This window comes from Lygodium microphyllum, chromosome 18, assembly GCF_053477565.2.
Source record: "Lygodium microphyllum isolate KBCC chromosome 18, Lygodium_microphyllum_v1.1.10, whole genome shotgun sequence".
Taxonomy (NCBI): Eukaryota; Viridiplantae; Streptophyta; class Polypodiopsida; order Schizaeales; family Lygodiaceae; genus Lygodium; species Lygodium microphyllum.
Genome location: NC_141152.1, coordinates 8,147,013 through 8,166,575, shown reverse-complemented (window position 1 = coordinate 8,166,575; position 19,563 = coordinate 8,147,013). Strand labels below are relative to the sequence as shown.

General features: G+C 44.3%; 1 protein-coding gene across 6 annotated transcripts in view; it reads left to right on the top strand.

Annotated features, from left to right (window-relative positions):
- The window catches only part of LOC148020555 (pentatricopeptide repeat-containing protein At3g09040, mitochondrial-like), a 48,337-nt gene that overhangs the window by 11,756 nt on the left and 17,018 nt on the right, over nucleotides 1-19,563 (top strand). For 2 of the 6 annotated variants that reach the window (XR_015694560.1, XR_015694559.1), the window contains exons 4-5: nucleotides 18-75; nucleotides 286-421. The exons of 2 other annotated variants lie outside the window; for them this stretch is intronic. The gene's annotated coding sequence lies outside the window, so the exon portion shown is untranslated. Of the gene's footprint in view, nucleotides 1-14; nucleotides 76-280; nucleotides 422-19,563 lie in introns of all 6 variants that reach the window. 2 more of the 6 variants (XR_015694561.1, XR_015694562.1) reach the window with 2 other exon arrangements.

The window sequence follows — 19,563 nt, the reverse complement described above, 5'->3', positions numbered from 1 at the left end:
TTACAAATTTATAGCAGGTGTCAATCTGATTCACTTGGCATCATGTTGCAAGTATGTCCAGTTTGTGGAATAAAGGTTGGTACAGATGTTGGGCATATCACTCTCCAACATGGGCATTTGTTCCATATATCCTTTCGCTATGCAAGGTTTTTGCTCTTTGTTGTCTATGTCTTGTGTTTGTTGAAATCTTTGTACTCTGTCAAAGTGTGAGTGGGATATATTTGAAATCATCATCTTCTATGAAGAGCTCCAATCTGGAACTGATTTCAGTCTGTTCAAGTCCAGGAAACAGTACAAGCTGTGAAAGATAATCTACATTTTATCAAGGATGGGGAGAGCTATCAATTATGTCTGACCACACAGCTGCAAAAGATGAATCCAGCTGCATATGCAGCATGGTTACATTTTTTGAAATGAGGAGGTATGCACGTGTTGCTCATCCCCTGAATGTTTTCTTAGGCTTGATCGAGATTGTAAATTGGAGGCAAACTCTATAATAGGTAGATCTTTTATATTCATCTTGCATAAAGGGAGATTGAATATAATTATATCAAATTCATGTTGACTGAACTAGGTTTTGCACAACGAAAATGTTTCACTTGGCCATTTTTTGAGCCAAAGACTACGCTGCTTTCACGTGTCCTAAAGTTTGCATGGCAAGGGACTGGTTTGGTGTTGTAAGACCGATGACAATTGGGCTTAAAGCTCCATTGCCCGTCATCGCTGACCTGCCATTGCGCTCCCGCAACCCCCGTCTCTCCTGTTGACTCGCCACAGCGCCCCCCCGCGACCCAACCGTTTTGCCGCCTGTCTCCTCCTGTGACGCGGTGTGCCTCTCCCCCCTGCTAGACTGATGTGCCATCGAGCTGCTTCCCACAGCACTGCCCCACGCCCATCACCTCCCCGCTCTGGCTCCACCGGTAAAACCTCTTCGCGCCCCCACGCCCAAAATCCTGCGCTGACCCCCCCCAACTCCTGCGCTGTTCCCCATCCCTTTCAATTGGCAGCACCAGGCCCCTCACCCGCGCGACTTCATTCTGGAAACATTTTTTGTGACACTCGGTGCCTCCATCACCGTCAGAAAACAGAAAACCCCCCCCCCCGTGGCATGTTCCTCAATAGGGACGCGCAATGGAAACCTCTGGTCAGACAGCGCATTCTGTGAGTGTCCCCCAGTCAAACACCTTGCACTTGTCCTCTCTGAGGAACAGCTCTTAGCAGTCCGTGCCATAAAGCTGGAGCTAAAAGAAACCGCAATCTTTGGTTAGGTCATTGGACACTCCCCATCGAGGGCCCAGCTATGGGATTGGCTCCACTCCACGCTGTGCGTTGGCACAACGCAGATTGTGGAGGCAGTTCTCATGGGCCGAGGGATCTTCATGGTTCGACTCACCTCTGCGGATGTAGCTCGTGAGTTAGTGGAGAGCTCGCCCTATGCCTCCACGAAAGGGGGTCATCTACATGGTTCCCTGGTAGTGCTTCACTGTGGAGTCATTTGCGCTCCACAACAGATTTCTCAGACACCCAGTCACTTTACTTTTCCCCGGACTGGCGGTAGAGTACCGCTAGTTAGCGGAGGACTTTGGATGACTCTTTGGCACAGTTCTCCTTGCCTCCTGCGCGGATGCAGTGATAGCTGTAGGAGTCCCAATGGTATGAGTGGCCATGAAAGACACAAAGTGTATCCCAAAGTTCTTGGAGATCGAGGTAGGAGGGCACTCCTTTAGGCAGCAGGTCATTGTGACTGGGCAACCAGGCAATTCGTGCGCTGCCACGACTTTGGGCATCAGGCAGTAGATTGTACGCACTTTGGAGCCAAGGGGGCTCCGTTGACAGGCATGCAGGTGGACTCTGACGTGGAGATGTGTAAAATGATTAAAAGATACTTTACATTGGCACCCTCTTGCTTTTTATACTCCAATCCAAACTAGGCTAATTTCCTAATTAAAGCAACATGAAAATTGCTTTATTACAATCCATCCCTGCCCAAAAAAGTTGTCCTCAAAACTTTGGAAAGGGTGTGCCAGAGGTGGACTCTTGGATCGTTGGAGGAGACTTCAACAACCTGGAAGAAGCTTTGGAGGACCAGCAGGGCAGAGGTAGAAACTACCATGGCATGGCTGGGGAGGAGCAGGAGGCCTGGGAGGTCTTTCTATTGGCAGTAGGAGCATGCGATGTCTGGAGAGACCCTGTCTTCCACAGGAGGGAGAGGTCGCTAGACTTCTCTTGGGGATACAGGCGGCTAGGTGGAGTCCTGCTGGAGCGGTTGGACAGGTTTTATGTGGGAGAGTGGGGTGGCTCTCGTGGAGGTCAGATTGGGCAGTTGGTAGGCATCATGTTGTTCGATCATTGTCCTGTTCTCTTAACACTAGATTCCCCAGCATCTGCCCTAGACACACAAGCCTGTTAGATCCTTGACTCGATCTATAGGAGGGAGGAGGTGACGAGACACATAGAGCAAGTTTGGACCAAGAAGTGGGGCAGGAGGGTCTGGATCGCAGAGAAGGTTGTAGAGGCCCTAGCCGAGTCTAGCAGAATTTGCCAACGGGCATCCATAGAGACCAGGCAGTAGAGCTGGGAGGAGAGAGCACCCGGCGGGACCTTGTAGCTACGCAGAGATTACTACAGGAGGCACCAGGGGATCCCACCCTCCACGCACAAGAGGTGCGTTCACGAGCAGCCATTGCTGGCTTAGAGGACAAGCGCTCGGAGTTTTCTTTCCTCACCTCAGTAGCTTTCTGGGCGCGGAAGGGAGATACGATGTGCAAGGAGTTCTTCCAGGTGCACCAGCCTCGCTCCTCAGGAGAGCAGATACGTAGCCTTCGAGATTAGTATGGAATGACTCGTTCTAGTCCCCAGACAAGGTGATGGAGATCACCACCGACTACTACAGTCACTTTTTTGAGCAAGAAATAACCTTAGCTAGAGGGCAGCAATATAGACAGTAGGGATCACATCTCGTCCTTGGTCTCAGAGGAGAGGAGATGGGATGCTCTTTCCTAGCCCCCTTCACAGAGAAGGAACTGGAGGAGGCTTTCCATACATAGGATGGGTAGAAATGCTCGGGAGAGGATGGCCTCTCTAAGGCCTTCTTTGCTACCTACTGGGAAGTGGTGAAGGACTCCCTACTGATGGCCTTCCAAGAGATCTTCACTACAGGACAGATGCCAGGGAGTCTTTCAGTAGGCCTTATCAATCTTCTCCCCAAAGGGGGAGACTGGTTGGAGCTTTCCCAGTGGAGACTGATCACATTATTGTTAGTGGCCTATAAGGCATTGGCAAAGATGATTGGTAGGCAACTATGCCTCATACTGCCAGACATCATCCATGACACACAGATAGGCTTTGTCCAGGATAGGAGCATCCTGGACAATGTATTCACCTTGTTTGAGGCGACAGAGTGGGCTCAGCATAGTGGGCAGAGACTAGCCGTACTACTCTTGGATTTTGAGAAAGCTTATGATAGGGTGGACTGGGACTTTCTAGAGGGCACCATGGTGAGGTTGGGTTTCCTCCAGGCTTGGATTTGCGGAGTCTCCACACTTTATAGATCAGCCACCAGCAGAGCTCTCATAGGTGGTAGGCATGGGGAGGAGTTTTGGCTGGAGAGATCGATATGGCAGGGCTGCCCCTTGGTCCCGTACCTGTTCCTACTCTTTGCAAAGGCGATGTCCCATTTCCTCAGGTCACGTGTGAGCGGATTACACGGCCTTCGACTTCCAGTGAGAGAGGAGACCGAGTTGTTAGACTCAGAGTATACAGATGACACAACACTCTACATAGAGGACGATGAGCTGATGCTAGAGAGAGTGAGGTTGGCTCTTGAGGTGTTCTATTTTACAACGGGAGTGAAAATCAACTGGCGAAAGTCGGTTGGTTTCCTCACAGACCCGGACTCTAGCACGGAGTGGGGCGTCCACCTGGGATTTAGATGGGTGAGCAGAGGGCAGACCGTCCGGTACCTACGGTTCCAGGTGGGACTTGATATTATCCCTGCCCAGTAGTTTCTTCCTGTCCTTGATTTTATTCGGAGGAAACTGACCTACTGGAGCACATCTCGCCTCTCACTAGCCGGTCGAGCCCTAGTGGTTAACCAGGTCCTCCTAGCGACGGCCTGGTATATCGCCTCGTGTTGGTGCTTCTTCTTATCCTGCATAGTGCAGCTTCGCCGCCTAGTGCGGAACTTTCTTTGGTTAGGATCAGATGGCTCCAGGGATTCCAGGGCCAAGGTAGCGTGGGCGACCTTCATACGACATCGGTCAGAGGGAGGGCTTGGGATCATAGTGTTGGGGTAAAAGGCCTCTGGGTCTGCCCGTATACATTGTGACCGCCCATTCTTTATTCATATATAATATGATAGTGCAATAAGGCTGTCAGTTCAATTGGACAGCACCTACATTGTGTATGCTCTTCTCTCCCGCATCTTCCTCTTCTCCTTCTCCACTGCCATTGTATCCCCTTCAACTGGTATCAGAGCTTTGGATCAGAGCTTGATCGTGGAGCTTGGCCCGGTATTACTTTAGCTCGGATTGAAGACCTAGAGCTTGGAGCTTCAATGCCAGCCATGGCTTCTTCCCTCCATGGTAAGATTTCATCTCTCGCCTCTCCCCGGCCACCCCCATTTGCCCCCTTATCCTCAGCATAACTAGCAGGCCCCACAGTAGCAGCTCACGTTTTTTTGTGCCTATTTCAAAATTTGGCTAAAAAATCCAATTTTTTTCTCATATCTTAGGCATCCGGAATCTGATTTAGGCAAGGTAAGAGTCTAACTTGGGGTTTTGGCACTCTCCGCATGCAATGGTGATGTCAGATCTGCCAAATTCTGATAATAGAATTTTCTGTTATAGATCTGAGTTGATTTACAATAAGAAAATGTCATGCTCTTAGCTTATGTGATGCTTCCAAGGCTTGGTATTTGATGCCCAGATGCTTTGGGGATGTTTGTCCAATATTTTGAAATGCTTTGGAACTTGGTTTGAGCTTCCATAGCTCAATTTATGCAGGAATTTAATGCTGTACATTATTTAGGTAGCAAGGTTTTATCATGGACGGCTTATGCATAATGCTCTTTGTTGACATTCGGGTGTCTTGTTGGATGTATTGATGCTTGGTCATCATGGTTTATGCTTGGATATGCTATTTGAAAGCTATTGAGCCTTGATTTGGATGCGGACACTTTGTTGTTGGTTGGGATTTATGCTACCTTGGTTGATAGGTTATTTTATCTCTAGTTTGGTTATGCCTATGGTCTACGGATGCTCCTGACTACTCGGGATGATATGCTGATGTATCTGGATGATGCCACTTTGATGTTTATGCTCCCGGATGCTTCTTGAGTAAAGAGTGGAGCTCAATTCTTGGTTCACTGTTATTTTCTTTGCAGCTGGCATTTCACTTGACAAGGTTTATGCCCCGTGCTACCCATTATGGGACTGATATCTGATGTGGATGCTTTTGGGTTCGGCTGCAGTATGGCAGATGTTTAGGCTTGAATCGACTTGTATTTGAGAATTTTGTTGAGCAGTTTGCATTTGTTTGGCTTATCACTTATGCAGCTTGGATGCTATTTGGCACTTAATGCCCCAATTATAGATCTTGGATTTACTTGGATGCAGATACATGTTTTGAGCAGTGCTTGCTCCATTGTCTTGGCAATTGGTTATTGAGATTTCATTGCTCATTGATGCTTGGTTCTTTGCGGGTTACTCCTTGATTACTAGACTTCTTGACAATGCTTGGGTTTAGCAGTTATGGCTTTGTTGCTTTTGTGTTGCCTAGCCTCTATGCTAGTTGGGTTGCTTTTTTCCATACAGGTCACAGAGAGTAGTTGCTCTTGATGCTTATCCGGCTATGCACTTTGTCTACTATCATGTACTTTACAGAGTCACTTATTTGGATGTTGTACAGATACTTGGGCTTCTCTTGGAGCTTGACCATTGTAGGATCTTATGCTACTTGGATGCTACTATGTGGTCTGATGTACTGCAGAGTCATGTTTCATGTTTACCATCATGGTTATGGGATGATCTCATGGCTGAATACCATATGCTCTTATGATAGATGTCTTATGCTTTACCGTAATGTGGTTGGTTATATCATGTAGTTGGCTACGACTCTTCTTCATGTGGGAGCTTTTGCATCCTTGGTTGATGCCTTTATGTCCTCCCGTCTATTAGGGTTTCATGAGCCTTTGCAGCATGCTTCTACCAATGATGTGCTTGTAGATGATTGTGTTTATGAGCAGGTTTCCTCCGTTGGGATAGCCCTTGACTGCTTGAGCTTCGTGGATGCTATGGATAGTCCTATTTATGATGACTTGGATTCCTTGTCGACTTCTACAGGTACTTCTACTTCAAATGTTGTTTGCTTCCATTGTGGGAAGCTTGGGCATGTTCAAAGAAAATTCTTTAGACGGATTAGAGAGCAGTAGAGACAAAGACGGACTCAACATGAGCAAAGAGTCAGAGATACAACATATGCAGCAGGTGTTACCACTCTTACTAGTGGTGAGGTACATGTAGTTACCCGTGATGATGCAGTTGAGTATGTACTCTTGTTATCTTGTTTCCCTACAATTTACTTGCTTAGTGATCAGGCCTATGAGTTTGATTGGCTTTTGGACTCTATGGCATCTTGTCATGTTACCCCTCATAGAGCATGGTTTTCTTCTTACACGGAGGTTGACGGATGTATTGATTTGGGCCTTGAGCAATCTTATGCTATTGTTGGTATAGGGGATATACACCTAGCTTTGCCTAATGGGACTTCTCTTATACTCAGGGATGTTTTACATGTTCCCATGCTCAGTAAGAGCTTGATTTCTGTCAGTCAGTTGCATAATGCAGGATATACTATTTCTCTTCAGGATAGGTCATGGAAGATCTATTGTGGTTGCTTGGTTTTGGCCAGAGGTTCTAGAGTTGGTTCTCATTACCCAGTGCATGTCTCTCATGTGGGAGATTCTATGGTTACAGTTATCCGGATATCACATGCATTGTTATGGCATTATCGCCTAGGCCATATGCACCATAGAGAGATGGAGATCTTGTCTCGTTTAGACTCATTGTTGCCTTCTATGTCACTTACAGATCTTGATGCTTGCCCTGATTGTACTCTTGGTCCTTGCAGAGTCCCCTTGGTTTATGGCAATCGTATGAGGTATGCTTCTCTAGATCTTGTCCATTGTGCAGTGTATGGACCTATGCCTTCCTAGTCACTTGGTGGAGCGTCGTACTTTGTGACCTTTGTTGATCATGCTACCCACCATGTTTGGGCTTTTCCCTTGGTGCAGATTGAGGATGCTGCAGTTATGCTTGACAGGTTATGGATTCTGCTGGTAGCCGGCCTAGGTACTTGCAGATGGATGATGAGATTCATGCTCTCTCTCCTAGCTTTCGGAGCTCTTGTCAGCAGTATGGCATTGATTTCTTGTACCCACGGTATTATGAGATTGCTCATGGCATGTGCCTGACCTTACAGGCAAAGGTTGCTTCTATGCTTACCATAGCTGGGTTGTCTTATGGCTTTTGGACTAAGGCCCTTATGATGGCAGTCTATTTGGTTAACAGGACGCCGTGCTTGACCTTGGATGGTATTATACCCTATGAGGCATGGAGTGGCATGCAGCCCTCCTATGATTACTTGAGGATGTTTGGTTGCCAGGCATCTATACGTATGCCACATGAGCCTATGTCATGTAGATGTATCCTCCTTGGTTATGGAGATGGTGACTTTAAGGCCTACAAATTATGGGATTTGGATGCCTAGCATGTCATACACAGCCGTCATGCTGTCTTCTATGAGATGCAGATACCTCTCAAGCCTCTCCATGAGCATTCAATACGCTGTATAGCTGATCTTACAGCAGCTATAGTGCCATTACAATAAGCTGTTTATGCTGAAAATGAGGCACTTATTGGCCCAGATGACATAGCTATGCATAGTAGTTAGGGTTAGGATGTTGGTGATCAGTTTCTAGACCCCTTGCAGGCTCATGAAAGCTGTTTTCTTGTAGTTTTGCAGGTTGGACAACCAGCCATATGTCAGTCTTCTGCTTTGCTGAGGCAACATGTAGTCTTGAGACCCCATTGGACAAGTGTCCGGGATGTTGACTCTCTTTCAGTGATTGACTCTGGAGAGTTTGACTGCTCTGCGCTGTCTTGTATGCGCCACGGTGATGCTATGCGTGACTTTGATGCTTTACAGCCATGCACTAATGAGTTGTGGTTGCTTTATGAGAAGCATTCTTGGATTGCTCCATTGTATGGAGCTGCGGGATTACTTATCTCCTGGATGCCATGGACTCGAGAGGATGCTTGACTCTTCTTCTGCAGAGGTTCCCGACACTTCTTGCACAGCTCGCTTTTCGATTAGGCGTTGGGTGAGATGTCATGATTCCTCACCTTGTCTTTTTTTTCTTTTCCTTGTTTTCACTCCCCAGTCACATTGGCCTTTTAGTGGGAGGTTGTTGGGATAAAAGGCCTCTAGGCCTGCCCGTGTACATTTTGCATCCCCTTCACATAGACCCAGAGTACCAGAGTATGGCCCTCTTGGGCAAGCTAGTTGTCCGTGGCCTCATACGAGGCGGGCAGACTTGGAAGGTTTTATTGCAAGAGGGTCTTCAGGATTATAGACTGAGGCTTGGTGGTGAGTGGAGTCCGTCCCTGAGATGGATCTTCACGTCAGCCCAGATCACCTTTCCTACGCAGCTTACTTCACGTGTGGCAGGGCCTCCGTAAGGCCGTAATCTAGAGCCCTCCGGGTTGCTAGGAGGAGATAGACCATCAACCGGTGATCCCGAACACTTAGATCAAAGATCGGGAAGGGGCATAGATTGGTGACCACCCCCACATCTAGTGGGTTGGACCATCAACCGGTGATCCCGAACACTTAGGTCAAAGATTGGGAAGGGGCATAGATTGGTGACCACCCCCACATCTAGTGGGTTGGTTGGGAGGCCAGCCCGGCTCGTACCATTAGGACATGGCGGGAGGTGTATAAGATGGTAGATAAGGAGGTGTTGCAGCGAGTATCAAGCTGCTAGGGAGGAGTAGAGTTGAGGAGAAGGGAGATAGATGCAGCAATACCTATAGAGTGGCTTGCTCCCCCAATATGAGTGCTGATAGAGCTCGGGGAGGTATGGGCTGCTAGGTTTTCACCAGCAGGCATCTCCCTACAGGTGGCAGGTAGAGTGGGCGGCGCCCCACAAGGGACCTTCACCTTTCAGGAGGGGGGGCGTCTGGCCCTTGACAGAGAGCAATAGGATGAGGGGATAGCTGCCCTTTCGTGGAGGAGGATTTGGGTGGTGGGCCTTTAGGGGAAGACATGGCAACTGGACCCCTATGTTTTCTAGAAGGAGCTCAAAGAGTGGCGCCTTTAGATTTAGGAGGGTAGACCACTTGATGAGCTGGAGTGGGATCCAGGAGTGGCTATGGCCGACCATTGCAGTAGCCAAGACGCCACCAAGGTTCTTGGAGTACAGTGTCAGGATTGGTAGACACGTATTGATACAGGAGGATATGGATTGGGTGTCGTCACATAGCAGGCACTGGGCGGAGCACAGTATCATGGAGGCGCTTTGAAGAACCTTCTGGCGCCACCTATGGGATAGTTGGAGGCCGAGGATGGTATCGTATTTCTTATGGTTGGTGGCACATGGAGGCTTGGCGGTGGGAAGTTGGCTTGCCGAAATGCAAGAGGGAGGTTATAAGCGCTGCACACAGTAGCATTTGGAAATCCCAAAGCACTGCCTTTGGTCATGTGAGGAGGCACAACTCGTGTGGAGAGGAGCATGTTGCATCCTTTGCCGTATAGCACCCAGCCTTGGATATATCTTATGGGGAGCTTTCTGCTGGTAAGCAATCAGCCATGGTTGTCACCTTCTGTATGAGGCCGGGATGCAGGACACGATATTCATCATCGAGGTAGGGTTGTACGCAATGGTCGGTTTGGAGGCTTTACCCATCCGCCAGGTACTGGAGCCCACATCAGATCGCTCTGAGGTATGCGAGATCATAGGGAGTCTTACTGGATGGCATATTTGGAAGACATGGTATCAAGAGGCTTTTGACGGAGAGAGACTTTCAGTACATGTGACCTTAGCAGAGCTCTGGATCTCCATCATCCACTCCCTCCATGACTGTTGGGATCAAGTGCAGGGCGAGTCCAGGGCTCGTCAAGAGCTCCGTTGTCATTTCATGCATACTTGGGGCGGCTAGGACCTATTTTTTGTGATGCAAGCATGTATCCCTAGATGGCGATACACCCCCCCTCCATGGCTTCTTGCCCCCACCCCCTCCAGACCGCCTTGAGAGGCTTGTATACATGATGTGTTTGTGGCTTTGCATCAGCTCCAGCTAGTTTGTTGAGCATGAGCACTTCGTTGTAATTAGTTTTTTTGAGTAATATAATCAGCCACATTTTATTTGCAAAAAAAAAGGGCTTAAAAATGGCTAGAGGTTGCATGGACAGGTGAGAGGTGATGATATAGGACAGATATTTTGACCAAGCATGTAGTTGGTCAATAAGATCACTACTGGGCAGTTAAGAGGCAGGAGGTTATAGAATGCAGGTTATAGAATACAACAGGTTGGCTCTTTGCAGTCTTTTGCGTCTCACAGCTGGATCCTAGCATTGCACATTTTATCTTTTCAATCCATAGCATGCGTAGGAATGTCCCTCTTGTAGTATAAATTGTACTTGCATTGATTTCTGAACTCAGTTTTCCAGCATTGAATCCTCGTATTTGAGATTTTTTCAACATCAATCTGGTTCATGGAGGCTTAACTATTGCTAGCACCAAACAAAAATGCCAAAGATGCTCAATGCTTGTAGGCTCCCATGCAGTGGCTAAAGCTTGGAAGTGGTGGAACTTAGAGCCCTCGGTTGTTAGCTCAGAAAGAAAAGTGGGTCATGTTGTACCCAGGCCAGTAGATTGTGCCTCATCGTGAGCAATTACTAAACTAGTTTGAGATTCAAGAACCTAGATTGTGGTCAGAGTGAAGAAGACTACTCGACAACCCAACCTGCAAAAAATTTTGAGTAGGTAACAACTTCACCCCAAGTTGGGGGACATAGTATACATCATCCAATGTAGTGTAGTCTAGGCCATGGTCAGTTGCAAAATTGACGCAATTGTGAGCCTGAATCTTGATCGAGGAGTTGTTCCAAACTCGGACTCTCTGGATTGTAGGGGCTCTGAAAATGAAAATGTCCTTAATGATGGTCATATGATGAGTAGCTCCACTGTCCACAATCCAAGGAGTAGCTGAAGTACTCGACTGTGACGAGTGGACCTCTGTAGTCACCTCGTTAGGAGGCAACTTGCAAATGTAGATGAGACTCGTATGCTCAAATGTCACTATGGAGCGGTGGTAGTGTGGGTTTGGTCTTTCCACTACCCTTGAGGGTTGCCACCACCTTGTCTCTTCTTGTGCTGGGGATTGCTTGACTGAGCAGTGGGGGTATGAGTCTTAGCTTTTGGTGCTGTATCTCTTGCCTTTGATCGACACTTGTCATCAAAGTGGCCAGTCTTCTGACAACGTTGATAATACTAATTTTTCTTTGATACATTTTGCCACCTGGGTTCAAGAGATGACTGAGAGTTTCCTCAGGTCTCATTAGCTTGATTTTGATTTTGATTTTGAGTTTTTTTAAATTTTGATTTTGTTTACCCTACCCTTGCTACCCCTTTTGAGAAGAAACAATGAGAGCCCCCTCTGTAGAGGTCATACTATGGAACTCATCATCAAACAACCGAATGTAACGCAGTAGTTGATACTCAAATTTATAGAATGTGGGCATAGTGGGTTGTGAAATCACCCGGCGCACAAAATGGAAGTATTTCCTCGGCAGCTTGTTTAGAACAATGTGACCTAATCGTTCGATGACATAGGAGCCTATGGAAGAGAAATCAACAAGAATGCACCGATACTTAGCCAACTTGACCTTGAAGTCATCCCAGTTAGCGATTTTAAAATTTTGACACTTATGATCCAAATTAATATGATGGGTCCTATCGTGAGCCACATACTAGTCTGTGATCAATGGTCAAATGCTAAGTCGAAATGTTGAAGTTGTGAATGAAATTCAGGCAATAGACCATGCATTAGCTCGACAATAGTGGAGGCATTCCTAACCTTCCATGAGCAGACAATCTCATATAGAAGAAGTGCTGAATCAGGTTGGGGTTCCAACCCTACACAAGATTCCATAGGTTCAGGGAGTCAATTCGGGGCTTATGAACCAATACTTCGTATGAAGAGTTCCTTCATCATGAGTATCACCAATATCTTGCGAAAAAGAGAAAGTAAACTTAGCTTGACATAGGAGTTAAAGAAGGTGATGTGTTTGGAAAAGATGAAAGAGGTGATGAATGATGATGGTGGAGAGGAAAATGGTTTGTAGTTCATGCAAGTTTCCACGTCAGGATGGCTAGTCCTTTGTGAAGCTTCTGTCCTTCCTACAAAATCATTAGACCAATGCATTGAATATAAAGGGGAAAACTCAAATTTACGTTCAATAATCTGTTGTTGAGCTTGATACACGAGGATGAGATTGTATTCAACTCCTGAGATCTTGTATGGTTTGTGGACTCTATGGTAGTTGGAAGACTCTCCGGCCATGTCAGACGGAGAAGCAAGCTGTGAAGCTCATTCCGACTTGTGTCTCAATATGCTAGGATCGGGAGCATCATAATGATGTGGTAAAGATATGCTCGAAGTTATCTTCTCCTCTTGTTGTTCCTACTGCTTGTGAAGGGCTTTTAGATTAAAGGTTGAGGTTTCATGAAAGAGAACCTTATTTTGATACCATGTAAAGAAATACCCTAATGGAGAAACATAAATGAAAGCGTAGGACAAAGCATTAAAGGTTGAGGTTTTGTGAAAGAGAACCTTGTTTTGATACCATGTGAAGAAATACCCTAATGTAGAAACATAAATGAAAGTGTACGACAAAGCATAAACTAATAGAAACTAGTTAGGGTTAGGGTAACTCTAAGATAATGATTGGAAATTTGAATGAATGACTGAATACTAAACATACAATGCTCATGTAGTAAGCAAATCGTCTAGGGAATGAAAACTATACCATGAACTCATGTCTTGAGGACTAAGATAGAGGTGATGAGTGGGAGAGTATGTCATACTGTTTTTGGATCTTGAAATGTAGCAAGGCAGCAGCCTTTGAGTGTCGGACAACAACAAATGCAGAAAACAATGATGTTGTGGACCAACAATAGTAGAGAGAACTGCAAATGTAAATTCAATTGATCACGTGGCAATAATTTGCATAGTAAATGTCGGTAGCAAATGATGTGGCAGTTGTGTGCATAATAAATGCAGATAGCAAATTGATGGCCACAGTTGGGATGAGATCTTGATGGTTGGCCTATAGTTGGAGGGCTGTAGCTGTGGGGCGTACAAACACAGGAGTTTGTTGACATGGATAGACTATATGACAACAATGCAACAATTGCCTAGCTGGATAGTGTGAATAGCAAGGAGGCTAGAAATAGGTGCCAGATTGACGTAGACAGTAGTGGAAAACTTTGCGTAAGATATCCTTTGCAAATAGGGTGTGGGCAGCGAAGCTAGAGGGCTTGAAACCTATAAAAACAAGATTGGGCTGAATGGAGGACAGCCTACCTATTTATAGAAAGTTTCGAGACTTCGTATCATGCAACATTTTAACTCAAACCACGCACCATTTTAGGGTTTTCATTAATTAAGCATTTTTGGGGTTGTTTAAGAGGCTAATTTAGCATGTAATGGTTATTTTAGCTCAACAAAATTCTCAATGTGTACTTGTATGATCAAAACATGTATGATCAAAGCCTACTTGTACTTGTATGATCAAAGCTATGTTCTTAGTTATAGTATGCTCAACTTTACATAAATTTCTTTATCTTTGCTTGAATAGATTTAGACCATGAATGTTTAGATGTTGTTAATATAATTGTTGTAATATTCAAAGTGTATCCTACAATAGTTATAGTCGACATTCATGCACAAGTAGATAGTTAATAGCCACCTTGATTTGATGTAGTAGATTGGAAGGGGACAAATTACAATGGAGCTAGGATACCAATTGGCTAGGCTTGCATCGACAATATGCAACAAAAGTATTGTTCCTACTAACATGTTAGCAGCAACCAATATGCAAAACTATGCTGCCTAGGGAATGCTCTAACCCTCTTACAAAACACAATTGGTAGGTGCATATTATTTCATTGCTCCTTGCTTTTTTGCCTCATTGCACAGAGCTATGTTGCCCTCCTCAATTGAGATGCTTTGATATGAACATATAGGGATTGCAAGCATTCACTGTCCACCATTAACCCCTCCCTAAGGACTTCCCTCATGTGCCTTTTTGATTCTATGGGTTGTGCCTCCCATCGCTTCATTTCTCCCCTTGCTTTTCATTTTCTTGTTTCCTCCTAGCTTTAGTAGTTGCCATCTTTGCTTGCTTATTTTATTGCCACTGAATTCGTCTTTTCTCCCTTTGCCTCTCCAATTCTAGCTTCTTGGCTTTTTTGGCCTTCATAGATTTGATGTATTTATTGGATGTGAGTATAAGTGAGTGAGAGTAGTCTACAAAGGCCTCCCCATTGACCTGATTGATAGTGACATTCTTCCTTGGCACTCGTAGAAGCTAAGTAAAATAGTTATTGTAGTTGTGGTAGGATTTGTGTTGTATTTGATGTCAATGGAGGAAATTTTTTTGGGCATGTGAAATATCCCATCATGCATTTTGGTTGATATTTAATTTAGGAAGGATAAGATCTTACAATATTGTTGCCTTTAGTTTTAATCAATTTATAGATACCCCACAACTAACAATTTGCATGCCAAAGGCCCAATCAACAAGGGCCTTTTCTTCTTCAGCTAGTGTAGTCGGTGGGTCCTTCATCCTTTTCTTTGTTCTACCATCAATCTAGTTTGCCAATGATATTAAGCACATTCCAAACTACCTACTACATTCTCTAATTGGCATATTCATGAGCTGCAATTGCCTTTATAGAATCTTCTTTAGTTCATTTTGGCAAGTGTCCCTTCTTGGCATTACATTTAGATTGGTGCTTGGTTGGATGAGGCAAAGGGTTGGGTAGAGGCAAAGAAAGCCTCTCATTTGATTGGGTAGGTTGAGTCAAAGAAGGGCCATCACTAGGTTAAGGTTGAATATGAGCATGTTTAGTGGCTTTAGTAGGACATGCCCTCATGTAGTGTAAATGAGTAGTTTTGGAAGTAGGAATAATTGAAATGATTTTGAGGTGTGCTTACAACCTTCCTCCATTGCCTTCGTAAGCTGTTCTCTCACTGGGCATGGTGGGAGGAGTAGATTAAGAATGTGTTAACAAACAACAATTGGAAAGTGTTGAATTGCATGTGCAACACTTTATAGAAAGTAGTCAAAGAGAGTGGCTACAAATTGTAATAGTCATGCAAAGACACCATATTAGAAGTTGAATCAATGTTGTAAAAAAATTATCTTTAGTCTACATCATGTAGTGCTAAGCTAAGATTGAATATGAGCATGTTTACTAGGTTTAGTAGTATGTGCCCTCTTGGAATGCAAACGAGTAGTTTTGAAAGGCGGAACAATTGAATGATTTTGAGGCGGGCTTATTATCCTCTTGTCGGGAATGGTGAGAGATGCCAAGAAATGATTATTGTGGAAGCAAACCAAAGAAATAGTAGGGTTTGTGAGGAGAAACAGATAGTGTGTATGGCAAACACTAAGAGAGAAAAAATGCAAAAAAAAAGGAGATGATGATGATGAAAACATAACAAAAGATAACCTCACTGTCCTATCTGATTGGGCAGCAACAACTGAGGGGAATTTGCACAATGAACTTTGAGCAGTGGGATGTTGAAGATGTGTGCTGAAGGTGAAGGATAATTATTGAAGGAGTGGAACATAGTCCTCAAATGCCATCAGAGATGAGGAAGAAGATCAACTACAAACGTGTACTTTGGAAGACGAGGATTAACAAGATGGCATGCCAATGAGGAAATCTGGCCCTTAATGGAGCATGAACTACAAAAACATAGGTATCTGAGGTAGCACGTGCTTGCCAAAGTTGTTGCCCATGCCAGGGAGGTGTTAGACTACAAAACATAGCTTGAGAGGTTGACATTAGGTTGAGAGTACCATCGCTAGAAGGTAGAGAGAGGTGATCTGGCATAAAAAACGTAGGTGCTTGTTGATGCTAGATGGAGATGATTGTCACCAGGTGGAGGAAGAGAATCTATAGCCAAAAACATAGGTAGAATCTAATGCCAGCTCTAGTGGAGATGGTCGCCAGGTGGAGGCAGAGAATCTGTAGCCCAAAACACAACGTGAAAGTGAAGGAGACATGATGCCTGGTGTGCAAGGAGAGATGAAGACCATGAATTGCGATGTCCTCTAGGTGAGGTGTGACCAAGAGTGGAGAGATGAAAGAGAGTAATAGGACATCGGAAGGAATGAATGTGGGATGGGTAGAATGAGTGAAGTCAGTGCCATATGTATATGCATAGATTGTCTAGAGTGTCACGGATTGAAGTCTCTCAAGTGGCACCTTGAATCTTTCGAAAGGCACCCAAAAAGTCTTTTTGGATGGAAACCAAAGTAGGAATGGAGGGGAAAATATGTTGAATGACTTGGTTTCTCAATAGGAGTAGATTAAGAATGTGTTAACAAATGCAATTGGTGAGAATGAGTCAAGTAACACAATTGGAAAGTGTTGAATTTTGCCTGTGCAGATCTTTATAGAAAGTAGTCAAAGGAGAGTGGCTGCAAACTGTAGCAATCATGCAAAAATACAATATTAAAAGGTGAATCAATGTTGCGACAAATTTGTCTTTAGTCTACATCACCTAGCAAATACCTCAATTGAGTAAGAATGAATAATCATGGCATTGAACTTTTTTCTTTGATTACTATTCCAAGGGTGGATGTTTGGGAACTTCAACTCCTTTAGCTTTAGACAACTTGGAGAGCCTAGTTTTAGGTGGTGGAAGGGGAACTTACAATTGGGGAATTGGTGGTGGTTTTTTTGGGGGGGGGGGGGGGGGGGAGAGTTTAATTGCTTCTTGACAAGGTAAAAAGCAAGAGATGCTACGTGGATTCGTCAGCACTGACAAATTCTACCCCCTTGCTTGTTCAACAGTAGGTTTGTACATAGAATATGGGAGACAAGTGGATGTTTAGTAGTAAGACATGCCTTACACTCACATACAGTAGACATGGTAGAAAAAGATTGATTGGGAAGCACATTTTGGAGGTACCATTAGGACAAAGAAAAGGAGAAAAGGGGTTGGAGTGCTTCTAGCAAACCTTTGTATAGTAGCATAGAGACAACTTTTAGTAGTAGGAAAGATGTAGATAAACACACAAGTAGCTTGCATATGACACACAAGCACGGAATAATATCGGGAGATAATGAGTTGCATTATCTGGATAAAAGTAGTAGGGTTGTTTGCAAGTACTTCTTGGGAGTTGGACAATTTTAGAAAAGTAGCATGTTTGCATGTTTGTTTGTAGTACATATACTTGTAGGATAGAAGCAAGGAATGGTGTGGATAGCTGAGGTATAACTTAGTTGCTACTGAGTTAGAAGCACATGATTTTGAATTCAAATTAGTATGTGCAATATTATGATTAGATGTAATAAGAGCCATGCTTTGCTCAAGTGGTATGGCAGGTGTAGCCAAGTCCCAATGCCACACCCATGTCTGAAGTGATTTTGTTCCAATGTCAAAGGAGAGATACACTCTTGGTTGGTCGATTCCATGAATGAACGATTGCCACATCTTCTTAGCTTTGGAAGTTGATGGAATCCCTTCATTTTTAGAGGGACTACATGGATTGAATGGAGTAACTAAAAACGTGCTTGTTAATGGGCCCCCAAGCTACGTGAAGTGAAGTCCCAAGGCCACACTTGCATTTTCTTTTTCTTTCTCGACTCGCCTAGGTCTATTAACCTAGGTGTGTCCCATATCTAAAGGTTGCATCTTTGAGATTTCTAGAGTAGAGTCATGGTTGGGTAAGTGGGATCTTCTTGATGGTTTTTGTCCTATGGAGGGACGTGAAGGAGAGTAAGTGAGTATGGAAAATGTACTATTGGAGGATGAGATGGGGAACATTTTCACAACTTTCTTACTCTTGTCTAAAAGTATGGAAATGTAGTGTTGGAGGGATGTGAAGGAGAGTAAGTGAGTATGGAAATTTATAATTGGATTCAAAAGAGTGCATAGGATAAAAAGAGGGAGTGCAAATTTATAGATCCATCGAGCAAAACTGATGTAGGAGGGCATCTACCTTAGACATTGGTCCATCCTTTGTAAGGTTTTCCATCTAATATCCAAAAGCACAATTAAAATTTTATGTATGTAATGTAATTATGGCCTTCTTTTTTGTAGGAAGTATTAGTTTTCATTGCTAGAGGGATGATGAGCTCAAAATGCTTCTCTACTATACATTGGGTTAGAGTCTTAAGGAGATGATGGATTTATATGGCCCTCCCTTAGATAGAAAGTTGCAGAAGATCTCTATTCTTTTCGAGCATGATGATTGCTCTTATGTGTATGGGAAATTTCCACTAACAAGTGATTCTATAATATGTGCATTAGCTAGTACCCTGTTGGATGAGGAAAAAGGAGCTCAAGGAGCTTCAATCATATATTGAGGACCTTTTGGGGAAGGGGTTGATTCAAGTTAGCGAAAGCCCATTCAATGCTCTAGTCTATTTAATAGAAAAAAGAACGAGAACTTGCACATGTGTGTGAATTGCAAGGCACTCAATAAGCTCTATATCAAAAATAAGTTTCTCTTGTTGGGAATGGATTAGTTATTAGATCAATTAGTAGGCTTGGTGATTTTCAGCAAGTTGGATTTGAAGTTCAATTATCACCAAATTCAAATTGCTCCCAATAATATTCCAAAGAGTGCATTTCAGACTCTATTTGGATTGTTCAAGTTTGTGGTGCTTGCTTTTGGGCCACCCAATGCACCTACTGTCTAGACTCATGGCTTGAGCATTGTGACCTCTTCTTGGGAAATGTGTTATTGGTTTCCTTAATGATATTTTGGTTTAGAGTAAGTCTTGAGAGGAGTATTATCATCACTTTAGAGGGTCTTGCAATTATTGTAAGAGAAAATTCTTTTCTTAAACTGAAGGAAGTGTGAATTCTTCATAATGTCGATCTCTTATTTGGGGCACCATTTCCACAAAAGTGACTTCTATGGATCTTGAAGAGGTCAAGGCAATCATGGAGTGGCATTGTCTTAAAGATGCATAAGAGACACATGTTCTTGGGATTCAAGTGTTTTATTGTAGGTTTGTGAAACACTATGCACATGTGACATCGCCTCTTGTAGATGCCATAGGATAGGATGTGGATAGGTGAGATGGACCAAGCTTCAAGTAATTATCTTTACAGCGACCACAATCAAGGTCCTTGACTCTCAGACTAGTTTAGTGATTGCTTGCGGTGAGGCATAGCCTAATGGTCTATACCATATGACACACTTTTTGGTCCCGAGCGGATAGTTGACGGCTCAGTGTTCCATAGCTTCCAG